At 50.5% G+C, this 10672-nt stretch overlaps 1 long non-coding RNA gene across 2 annotated transcripts; it reads right to left on the minus strand.

Annotated features, from left to right (window-relative positions):
* Positions 1 to 493: 493 nt before the first annotated feature.
* LOC123381137 lies at positions 494 to 6672 on the minus strand. Of its 2 annotated transcripts, none has more exons than XR_006587807.1 (3): positions 6416 to 6672; positions 1667 to 1791; positions 494 to 1347 (listed from the first exon to the last, which is right to left on the minus strand). It is a non-coding gene; the product is annotated as an uncharacterized LOC123381137 (long non-coding RNA). The 2 variants fall into 2 exon arrangements; XR_006587808.1 differs by lacking the exon at positions 6416 to 6672 and adding an exon at positions 2391 to 3410.
* Between the last annotated feature and the right edge of the window lie 4000 nt (positions 6673 to 10672).

The following is a 10672-nucleotide window of genomic DNA, read 5'->3' on the forward strand; positions in this document are numbered from 1 at the left end:
AAGTCCCCACTGAGCCCAGAGGAGGGGGTCAGGGAGCCTCGAGGTGGTGAGCTCTGGGGTCGTCTCCAGGACAGAGCCCCGACCACGGGACCCAGCACCAGGGCCAGGGGGACAGTGAGGGGAGAGCGCCCTGGTGGGTGGGATGGTGCGGGCTGGACGGGGGCCTCTGTCCAGCTGCTTCCGGTCCGTCGACGTTCCCACTTCCCAGATCCGGGCTTCCAGCAATGCCGGCCCATCTGGCTGTGCCGGTGAGTGGGGGACTCAGCCGTCCTTTGCTGGGGCCTGTTCCACACTCTTCCTCACGAAGGTCCCGCTGCTGAATCTGCAAACCTGCGACGCCTCACACCCAGCCCCCCAGCACCTCGAAACCCCGGCGCTTCTCGGATGCTGCGCCCTCCTCCCAGGACACACGCCCAACAGGAAGCAACGGCCATTATTTCAGGGGACAGAGTCTATAAGAGGTCGCCGTCGACACAAAGGCATTTCCAGTGAGTTTATGTTTTGAGACTCGGTATCTTTATTCCCTTCAGAAACAAAATATTGATGCAATCGGGAAAACTAGGAAGAATTTTATACACGTTACCATCCCTTGAAGATTGACCTTCAAACACGACCTGTGCCAGCCCCCGGCCTCCTCGACCTCCTCCTGACCGATTCAGCTCCTGTGTCACATGGTCACTTGTGCGTTTGTCAAGCAAGTGTTGCCCTTGCTGTTGTCGTCTTCCTTCCCCAAACGCTTGGCTGACGGCGGGAATCACTATTTCCTAATTTGGAGGCCAAAGCTGTCCGCGTCAGCTCGCCTCTGAATGGGGTCTTTGGACGTGAGCTCCGTGAACCACCGATGGCTGAATCAGAAGAGCAGCCTCACGGTGGGAGAGGGAAGCGTGTCTTAAAAGCCACAAGTGGAGAAGCGGGGACATCGGCACCAGATGGCCCCGGTACACAGAGCCGCCATGAAAGGCTATTCAAAACAATTACCTCTGATTCACGCGAAGCAGAAATAAACAACCACCCATTCGAGTGGGAATTAGTTCCACCACCTTCATCGAAGTCATCAAAACAACGTTGTCCAAGCCGGCGTCCCCCCCAGAAGTACCTCAGGAGCACGGGGCCACGGCAACGTGGGCTTGTTTTGGGTCTGTGACCCAAGCCAGAGATGACGTGGCACCCGCAGTCCGGACCGCCCTCTTGCGGAATGCGTTGACGCTTGGGCTGGTCCTGAACGCACCTCTGAGTGGCTCTCCACCTGAGCGGGTCCGTCTCACCAACTGCAAGTGAGTGTGCCTATGGGCGAGCGGGCTTCCATTCGTGTCCTCCGAGAAGGGGCCAGACGGTCCCCTCCGAGCCCTGGACGCGGGAGGATCTGTGCGAATGAGCGGCCGCGCCGCCCCACCCCCGTCGTTCTTCCACTGGGAGCTGGCCTCCCTCTTAGTGCACCCGTGGCTGTCCCGGGACACAGGATCCTGCACCCCACCCCCACCCCGGCCCACAGGAAGCCCCGGGCCCCGGGCGCCCCGTCCTCCCGTCCGCCCTCGCTGGAAGCCTTACCGGCCCCTGTGGGGCAACGCGGATGAGGGCCCCTCTCCCCACGTCTCCCTTGTTCACGAGATGCTGGCCCAGACCGTGCGGCCGCTCTGCTCCCCCCTGTTGCTCCCCAAAGCCTCACCTTTGAACTGGTGGAAAGCTGGAAAGCACTTAATGAAGCATTTGGGTTCAGATAGCTCCTTTCTTCTTCGGAGGTCGGGGCTCACAAACCAGGATTTTGCATTTGCAGCAACCAGCACCACAGATCTGAAAGAAAACAAGGTGTCTCGTAGGAAGAGGGAGGCATGAAGGGGGCAGGCCACCGGGCAGGACGACGGGGACGGTGAGCGCTCCGTTCCCACAGGTCGCAGCCCAACCAGTCCCAGGAGTCCGTCAGACCGTCAACGCTGCCTCTCCGCTTGTGGGGTTGGGGGCCGAATCCCCTCAATGGAGACCAAGCTGCTTTTTTTGCTGCAGAAAGCACCCCTGAGCAAACGTCCCCGCCGCTTTGTTTCATAATCTGTATTTTGCTCCGCTTAATGCATTCTTCCCCACCGTTGCCAGATATCCAGGGGCGATGCGTGAATAACAAGATGGCAGGGACAAACCCGCCATTAAATGGTAATTACTCAGGAAGCACAGTCCCCAGCATGGCTGTGCAGACTCTGTCCCACCCTGCCCCTCACCACCGGGCTTCCTCCTTCCCCGTCCACCTCCCTCCTAACGCCAGCTCTCCTCCTGCGTGCCCTACAAATCTCAAATTAAACTGAGCATCCTCCCAAAAGGCCTTCCCTTGCGCCCAGCCCCCATCCCGGGGTCCCTAACCCCTCTGTGCTCCGATGGCACGTGTCCACGGCACGCCTTACAGGCGGTGGCCTGGCCGTCCGTCTCTTTGTCCGTCTTCGTCGAAGTGGAACTCCCGTGAGACCACCATCGGGCTTTCAGGCCCCGGAATCTAGAGCGTCTGCATTTAGTAGGCGCCCAGTGAATGCTGGCTGAGTAAGCCAAGCTGTGAGGCTTCTGTGCTCCCCGGCTGGCATCAGAAAATCGCTCTTCCTCTGTTCCCACGTTCCGTATCTCGAGGGCGGGGGACCATCGCCTCCCTCACAAGACTGTGAAACAGGCAGGAGGAATATATCGCTCCAAAACGGTTTTCCAAAAGCTCGGGCTGCAGAAGATTTACCGCGTAGAATGACTTGGCAAATTAATATCGAATTAATAGACTCGCAAATCACTTGAAACCTTCTTGGTGATTGGGCGAAGGTGAAAAGTGCTAAGTCATTGTGATTCAGCGCATTTTGGGGTTCATTATCTGTTTCACTGAGTGGAAAAAACCTGCTTTCGTTCTAGCACAAAGGGAGACTCAGGATCCTGATGAGACACATGTTAATGAAATCAGCCTGGATACAGCGATTTCCCTCCACTAACATTACCATCATCGCCTCTTGGAAAGGAAGGAGGCAGCACCAAGGAATCTCTTCTTAAAAAATCAAGAAGTGGGTGCAGGGAGTTCAGACATGAAATCGAGGCCGGCAAAGAAGATAAACAACTTTGTAATCGTTAGACGTGATCTTAACGCCAGTTCTGGAAAGAGTTCACCGTCTACAGAAGTTGGTTTCTAATTAGATGTGAATTATACTGTTTTCTATATTATGTTTAATTAAAGAAGGAGCAAATAGTTGTGACAACTGGCAAGATGGTTATTTTGTACCATCTCGGGCTCAGCTACAGCTACAAAAGGGGCAGGCAATCAGCAATTGTCTTTAAAAAGAGCACTTAGTATAAAATGATTAGTTTCATCAATTTAGACCTATTTTCTTAAACAAATAGAAATGCTGGAATAGCTTTGTCTGTTCAGATTGGAAGACCTTTTTATAACTGAAAAGGAAGACTATTTAGATACCATCCGTTCTTCTCAAGAGGGCAAATTGGTTCATTTCACATTATTAACACTTACCACGTTTACCACGGCGCAGGAGAAGCCTCCGGTCCCTTGCCAGATACTAAGTCGCCGGATTGCAGTGCCCTACTACGTAAAAGCCTTAAATGTTATGGACGGATACGGTTTTTTAACGTGCTGGTGCTTTATTATTCAAAAGAAAATTGCATTTGCAGAATCATGATCGTGGATGTATTGTAACTGCAAAATATTTGTATTTCTGTAAATACAGAAAGCTTGACTTAACGGAGGGGAAAGAATTAGCCTGGCAAACACATCTCCACTTTAAATAGCAATTATGTTTACGTAGGAATGCGCTCAGACCCACACGCTGCCTTTTGGCAGGTTTGAGTAGAAAGATGGCTGTTTCCTCTGAAAACCAACTTCTGAACCCTCGGGGTCAGTGTAAATAATTCGAAAGTCACTATGCTCTATATAAACCGTGCAGTTTCATAGAGATGTGCCCTCTGTGTAGTCACGCACGTATACACGCACACATATTCTGAGTTCAGCTGGCTAATGGCAAACTGACAAATTACTTGGGATACGCGGAGAAATGCACATCACAGAAATCAGGACATAGTGCTTAGTGTTTTAAAATCAAGTAACGTATCTTACCACCTCACCTACAAAAACAAAACACCCACAAATATTGTAGTGTGAAAAAAAAAACCCCTCTCTTAATTTGGAATAAAATTGCATGCCGTAACAGATGGTTTTAAAACAGTTTGGGCCGGTCCAACAAACACAGGGTCAGGAAACATTGCTGGTACCACATTCTTCCGTCTGTTTTAGGCCATGGGGAAGCTCCTGGGTTAGGAAGGTAGGTTTACACCCACGCTGAACTCATTTCAAAGGTGGTCTAAAGAAACACCAAGTTCGGGCTGGGCACTCTGTCACTGTAAACCAAACATTTTCCCAGGATCAGGAGTATATAAAATCATTCTACTTAAACACTGTTGTGAACCTGATACTGATTCTGTTTTCTTAGGTTAGACGTTTTACTACATCTTGTTCTGTCATAGCATAAATATGCTTAAAAGTGGGGAAGGATAATCGAATTTACTGGCTTGTTCCATTAGCGAGATATTCATTTCCAGTAATCTGAATTTTATAGACACTATTACATTATACCCTTTTAATCAACAGAGCTTGAGTTCTTATCAGTACATTTTGCATTATGATGGAAGACATTGATTAAGTTGTGCTTAATGGATTATCAGATATTATCTTCTGTGCAATTTGTAAAGAATTAAGTTAATAATTTTCCAATCTTAAGGTCCAGAAAATTTGGTTTCTTTAATAAGGCATGATTTATTACTTGTCCAATGATGAGTTTGACATAGTGTGTGGGAATTAAATTTAGGAAGGTTTTCTGAGCATCTAGGAAAGAACATACGTACACAGAATAAGTATAATCTGAGACAATGATTTCCCACTCAGTATTTTATTGACATGAAGTTAATGCATTTAAAGTAGGACACCATCAACTAACTTTAGAGAAGAATGGTACTGCTAAATGCCATTAGGCAAACACAGATAAATAATCTGTGTTTCAAAACAGCTTATGAAATGCATCCGATGGAATGGAACGATAATATAATAAAAAAAGACACGAGCTTCTTATTGGGTGGTTTAGTAGAATGGACTAATCTGTCATGCTTACAAAAAAGAAAAAGAAAATCAAACATCTCCAGTGAAGAAAACATTGTGGAACTAGGCTGGGCGGTATTTCATTTCAAAAGAACACATATTGAGACACTTTGTAATTATGTGTAGAGAAACTTGGAATTTTAAAAATAGGAACGGTAATGAATCTCTCAGGTCTGCAAAGATTTCAATCTACTTATAATATCAGTTATTGCTTTTTCCCAATTATTTTTTTCCCTTAATCCTACCTCATTTCTTCTAAAATTACCTCTACATGCATTACTTTAAAAAAAAATGAGAAATATCTTTATAAACGTGCAATACCTCCATCCCATAATATTTCTTAACCGAGTAATTCATTATGTTTGCTCCTGGCCCCCTCCTTAAAATTGCAAACGTGACCGCTCACACTGGAAGGTCAGTGAGTGCAAGAAAACACGACGTTGACCACTCTAAATATAACCAGTCCCGTGAAGAAGGTTGATGCCTGTCGCACACACCAAAATAAAAGTAAAAACTTTAGACGTTTCTTTGACAAAGTCAGAATCTCAATGTCCAAATGGTTGGCTTGGAGAGATTAATCATTTGGATAATTAAAGGTTTTTCTTTTCCTCTGCATGATTTGTTACAAGGTTAATTATAATCATATCTTCAGGAATATTAAGTAGACGACAAGTCTTTGTGTATATACATACAATGATAACAGGAATATTTTTAACTAGGATGATTTCTCTAGTGATAGCAGGACACAACATTGAACGAGCCAGTGAATTTCTCAGACGCCGGGTACAGGGCCTTGGCGTCCTGCGAACAGGCCTCTCCCTCCCCCAAGTTGTCCCCAAGCCCCAGGCGCCACAAGTGGCCGGACGCGTCCCGGAGGACCGGGTGCCAGGTGTAACTGCAACTCGAAAGCACTAGATTTTGGAAAACGTCACTTCCCGGAGGCGATTTTTTTTTTTTTTGATACTTATATTTTCTGGGCGAGTAAAAACCCGTTTTGTGGAAGCACCCATATAAACCTTCAGTGTGTTTTGGAGGTGTTTCAGGTTTGTAACAGAGCATTTATTTTTTAAAAAAGCCAAGCAGAAACAAAGAAAACAGCAAGCTTGGGAAGTGTGATTACCACAAACAATTGATTCCGCTCTAAACATCTGAACCGTATAGGAAGCAACAGCTGCATTTGGGTAAATACATCAAATATACAGAAATATATAAAACTTAATCATGTCATTTATAGTGCGGCTGTTAAGCTGCAAATTGCATCGGAAAACAAGTTAAAAAAAAAAAAGAAAAGGGAGTCACCTCAACAATCCGCCCACACGGCTCTTTCACATTAAACCGGAAACCGATTCCGCATCCGCGTGAAATGGATCAGATCTGGCCGGTAACCAGTTCGCCGGGTCACCAGCTCTGTCGCTGGCGCTCCCGCGCCCCAGACGCGGCAGCCACAGGCCTCCAGGATGTTCCCCCTCCCGGGCTGTGGACCAGGACTGGCTCCATCAGTTCAGGACTGAAATGCAGCGGTGGCCCCAGGACGGGAGCCAGGCGCGGGTGGGAGGGGCAGGCCCAGGCGCAGACTCCGGCCTCGGCCTCGGAGGGACAGGGCGATGCTGAGGACCACGCCCACCGAGCATGGAAGAGACATCCCTGGGTCACTTCCTCTTCCCGCCAGAACTCCCGGACGTGCCGCAGAGTTAGATGAGCCCACCTTGCTCCCACATTAAATATTTGGGTTAGCTGGATATGATGCCCACTCACCTGCACCGGACCCCAGGACATTTTGCTCAACCCCGCGTTTATTTGAACCTCCTTCTCTGGCCAGCGGCATCCCGGGATTCTCTCTCCCCTTTGGCAGTCACTCTCACTTCCCAGGGCCCTGATCTGGGGAATGGGGGGGGGGGCACAGCCCCATTTTATCTTGTTGGAAATTTAGTACTCACCGTGGCCTTCAGACATCAGGAAGGCCGTGTGTCAATTCAGGCTGTGTGGCGTAGTGCGTATATTCTGGATATTTTGACCATGTTTGTGATTTGGGGCAGTTGGGGAAAAGCAAAGAGGTGTCTCTGGCTGCGCAGAAATGTCTGACACGTTTATAAAACAACTTTCAAGGCTGCAGTCGATGATCAAAGACGTGTTACGGTACGTGCACTAAACCTGGCCCGGTATTTTAAGGCGCGTACGCTTAAGCCCAGGGAGGCCTTTTAAAGTGAAGTGTATACATTTGGTGATTCCTTATTTCTCAATGCAAGGACACCCGTCCGACTCCGTGCGTATTTGCTGTAATAATAGTCGGCATCCGTGAGGGTCTTCCCACGTGCCAGTGCTGCTTTACATGCTCTGTGGGTAGTGAATGTGGCGGTCCCACGCCAGCTCTGTGACACGGCCTCGACTTTCTCAATTCACGGGTGAAGAAATAGGAGCCGCTGGAATTAAGAGACCCTCCCAGAATCGTACAAACAGCCATAGAGGTGGGAACGCCAACACGAGGCCCCCGGAGACGGCGCCCGTAGCCCTCGCCGCTGCTCACAACCACCCGATACAGAGAGGGTGTGCCCTGGATGCTGGCATCCCCTGCGGGGACCCGTGTGTCACTTCCCGGGAAACAGAGACAGTGGAGCTGTGCCCACTGGGATCTTACGTGGTGGGATGTGTCGATCGGCTCAAACTGGATGTCCGTACCCCAGTTCTAGGGAAATTCTGGGGTTTCGCCCTGCAAACTGTGGAATGATTCTGTCTCCCTGGGCACCCGTCCCCCCACAGGAGACGCTTCGCTGTCGAGGGCCTGTCCGCGCGGGGCTGGGGTCTAGGGAGCCATCGGCGAGGGGCCTCCCTTTGCATTTCGGGAACAAGTCAGAAACCTCGAATGCTTTCTGGGGTTCTGCTTTGAACCGACCCCCAGGACTGGACCACTCGTATCCCGTGCCGCTGGAACGGAGAACGACCACCCCTGCGTCTGGGGGCAGACAGTCGGGAACAAAAAAATCCCCACCGAGAGCTACAAACACAAACAGTGCCCGTCATGCAGAAATTGCCTTGGCGTGTGGGTCATTGGTGATTTCATTTGTAAGTAATGTTTTGATTGTCACAGATTATATGTTGTTCTCCTCCCCTGACATTTGCCATGCAGCGGGATTGATTTTTGTGCTCCAGTATGAAAAGGTCACTTTGATCAATGCAGTGTAATTGGCACTAAATTAGGATCATATCAGGTTATTTTGCTATTTAATGATGAAATATTAAAGAAAAGCATGAGTGGATTGCAAGCACTCACGAGCACTTTAAACCCGCTGTAATGACGCTCGGTTTTGTGAGAAAAGTGGAGAGAAAAACAGCGAACATGCCGAAAATGACTGTGATGTGTCGGAGGAGTGGCCCGGAATTCTGTATTTTCGTCTGCGCTAGACGGAAAGCCCCAGACGCAGGTCGCGAGGCCCAGCAGTCAGTGCTGGTCCGCTGCACAGAGAGAAGCCTTCTAAGGATGCCTACTGATGATGCTTCTTTGAGAGCTAGCTGCCAGGGCTGGGCCTTTTCCTCCTGCACACGGGAATCACGGTTAAAAGCAGCCCTGCGTCTTGCACCCACTTACTAGGCAAACCTCGGCTTTTGGGAGCGTGCGGCGTGGCCGTGGGCCCCTGGGCTGGGGCGCCCCTCTGCTCCAGGAGAGCGGCCCGGGGCCCGAGGCTGGCTGGGGTGGGCACCTCCAGTAATTATAAGCATCAGAAGGAGTGTTAAATACCGCGTGTTATTTTCTCCGTTGCAAATAGACGCGTTGCCCCATTATTCTGAAATGTGTTGAGCGAGAGGCTGCATAAGATTATACTTTTAAATGCAGCTAATGTTGCAGGAAATCTGTCGGGTGCTTCACCGCCATGAAGTGCATTCTCGAAATGCAGGCTGAACTTAAATGGCTACTGAAAGATGTTAACCTTTTTAACGGAGAGAAATATGGTCCTGCAAATATTGATAAAATAATTCAGGGTGCCCTTTGATAGGGGAGGGGTGGGGGCAGGGGGGCGGTGATGGCAGGAGCCTTCCACGGGGCTCCTGCACGGCCTCCCGTGCTCAAGGACAGCTGAGAATGAGGAGAATAATGTCTGTTGTGGGGTGAACTGTGTCCCCCAAAAGGATGTGTTGGAGTCCTGACCCCTGATGCCTGTGAACGCATTCTTTGGAAACAGGGCGTTTGCAGATGCCATCGCATTGGGGTGAGGTCACCCCAGAGGAGGCTGGGCCATGATCCAGCGACTGGTGTCCTCAAGGCAGGAAGGACAGGAGATTGGGGCACAGAGAAGCAGATGAGGTGAGGAGAGGTCACGAAAGCAGAGACACGGAGACGGCAGTGTGCCGTCTACAACCCAGGGGACGCCTTGGAACAGCGCCCTCACCGGAAGCTGGGAGGGGCAGGAAGCCGGGTCTCCACCACAGCCTTTGGAGGGAGCACGGCCCCACCACTCGCTGATTCAGGCTTCCAACCCAGGACCCTGAGAGAGTCAGTTCCCGGTGTCGCAAGCCACCCCGTTTGGGGTGCTTTGTGACGGGGGCTCCAGGAAACGAATCCTCCGTTAAACTTACATTTTAGCGGGACACGCCCAGGCTATTACGTTTCCCCCAAAATCAAAGATCTGAAAGCCACCCTCAAAGCCATTTGATTTGCTGGCATTAAGTTTGGTTGCTATTCATACTGATAGGGATTTAATGGAAGCCTCCTCGGAATGTGCCGGCCCGAGAACACTAGATTCTCTCGTGACGATTTCAAGACGCCTCTGCGTGGTTCGCCCGCTCGTTACTCAGCACACATTCGCTGACTGTCCGCCACGTGCTGGGCTTCGTGCGGGTGCCGGTGAGACGGGTAATTAAATGGCAAATGGGCCTGTGCGAGCCCGCGCAGAAGCAAACGGGGAGAAAGCTGCATGTGATGTGAGGTGTGTTGGACGGGAACAGGTTTCGGGCCACTCTGCACCTGCAGAACAAGGAAGGGCCCCGGCAGGACGTGGGGCCGCTCTGGATTCCGGAGGAGATGCCAGAGCCCGCCAGGAACACGGCCGCGCACGTGCGTGATGCCCACATAGGCAGAAACGTGTGTTCCCGGGGAGGCTGGGACTGAACCTGCTAAAGCAGACAAAGGGAAGGGGGCCACACCGTGCGGCGCATCCTGGAAGCCCCAGCTGAAGGAGAGGCCGGTGGCGGGGCCTCGGCCTGCGCGGGGCCGGAGGCAGCCGCGTGTGGTTGGCACGGGAAGACGAAGACTAGTGTGCGGATCATGAGGGCTGCGTGTGTCAGGCCAAAGGGTTCGGTGTGTCTTAAAAAGGAACGACTTCTAGACATAGTGCAGGAAAGGTCAATGGGTACTCAGACCCTCTGATTGCAAGTTGGAGAACGGACGGCAGATAGAGTTGAGCCAGGTTGAAGGATGCGCCGGCCAAAGAAAATGAGATGAAGCGTAGGGGGCGGTGACTTACGTGTCGACTCGGCGATGGTCCCCAGAAGTTTATTTAAACACCTGTCTAGATGTTTCCATGAAGATAATTTTTTAGGCATGAATTAACATTTAAACCAGCA

This window comes from Felis catus, chromosome D3 (genome assembly GCF_018350175.1).
Source record: "Felis catus isolate Fca126 chromosome D3, F.catus_Fca126_mat1.0, whole genome shotgun sequence".
NCBI lineage: Eukaryota > Metazoa > Chordata > Mammalia > Carnivora > Felidae > Felis > Felis catus.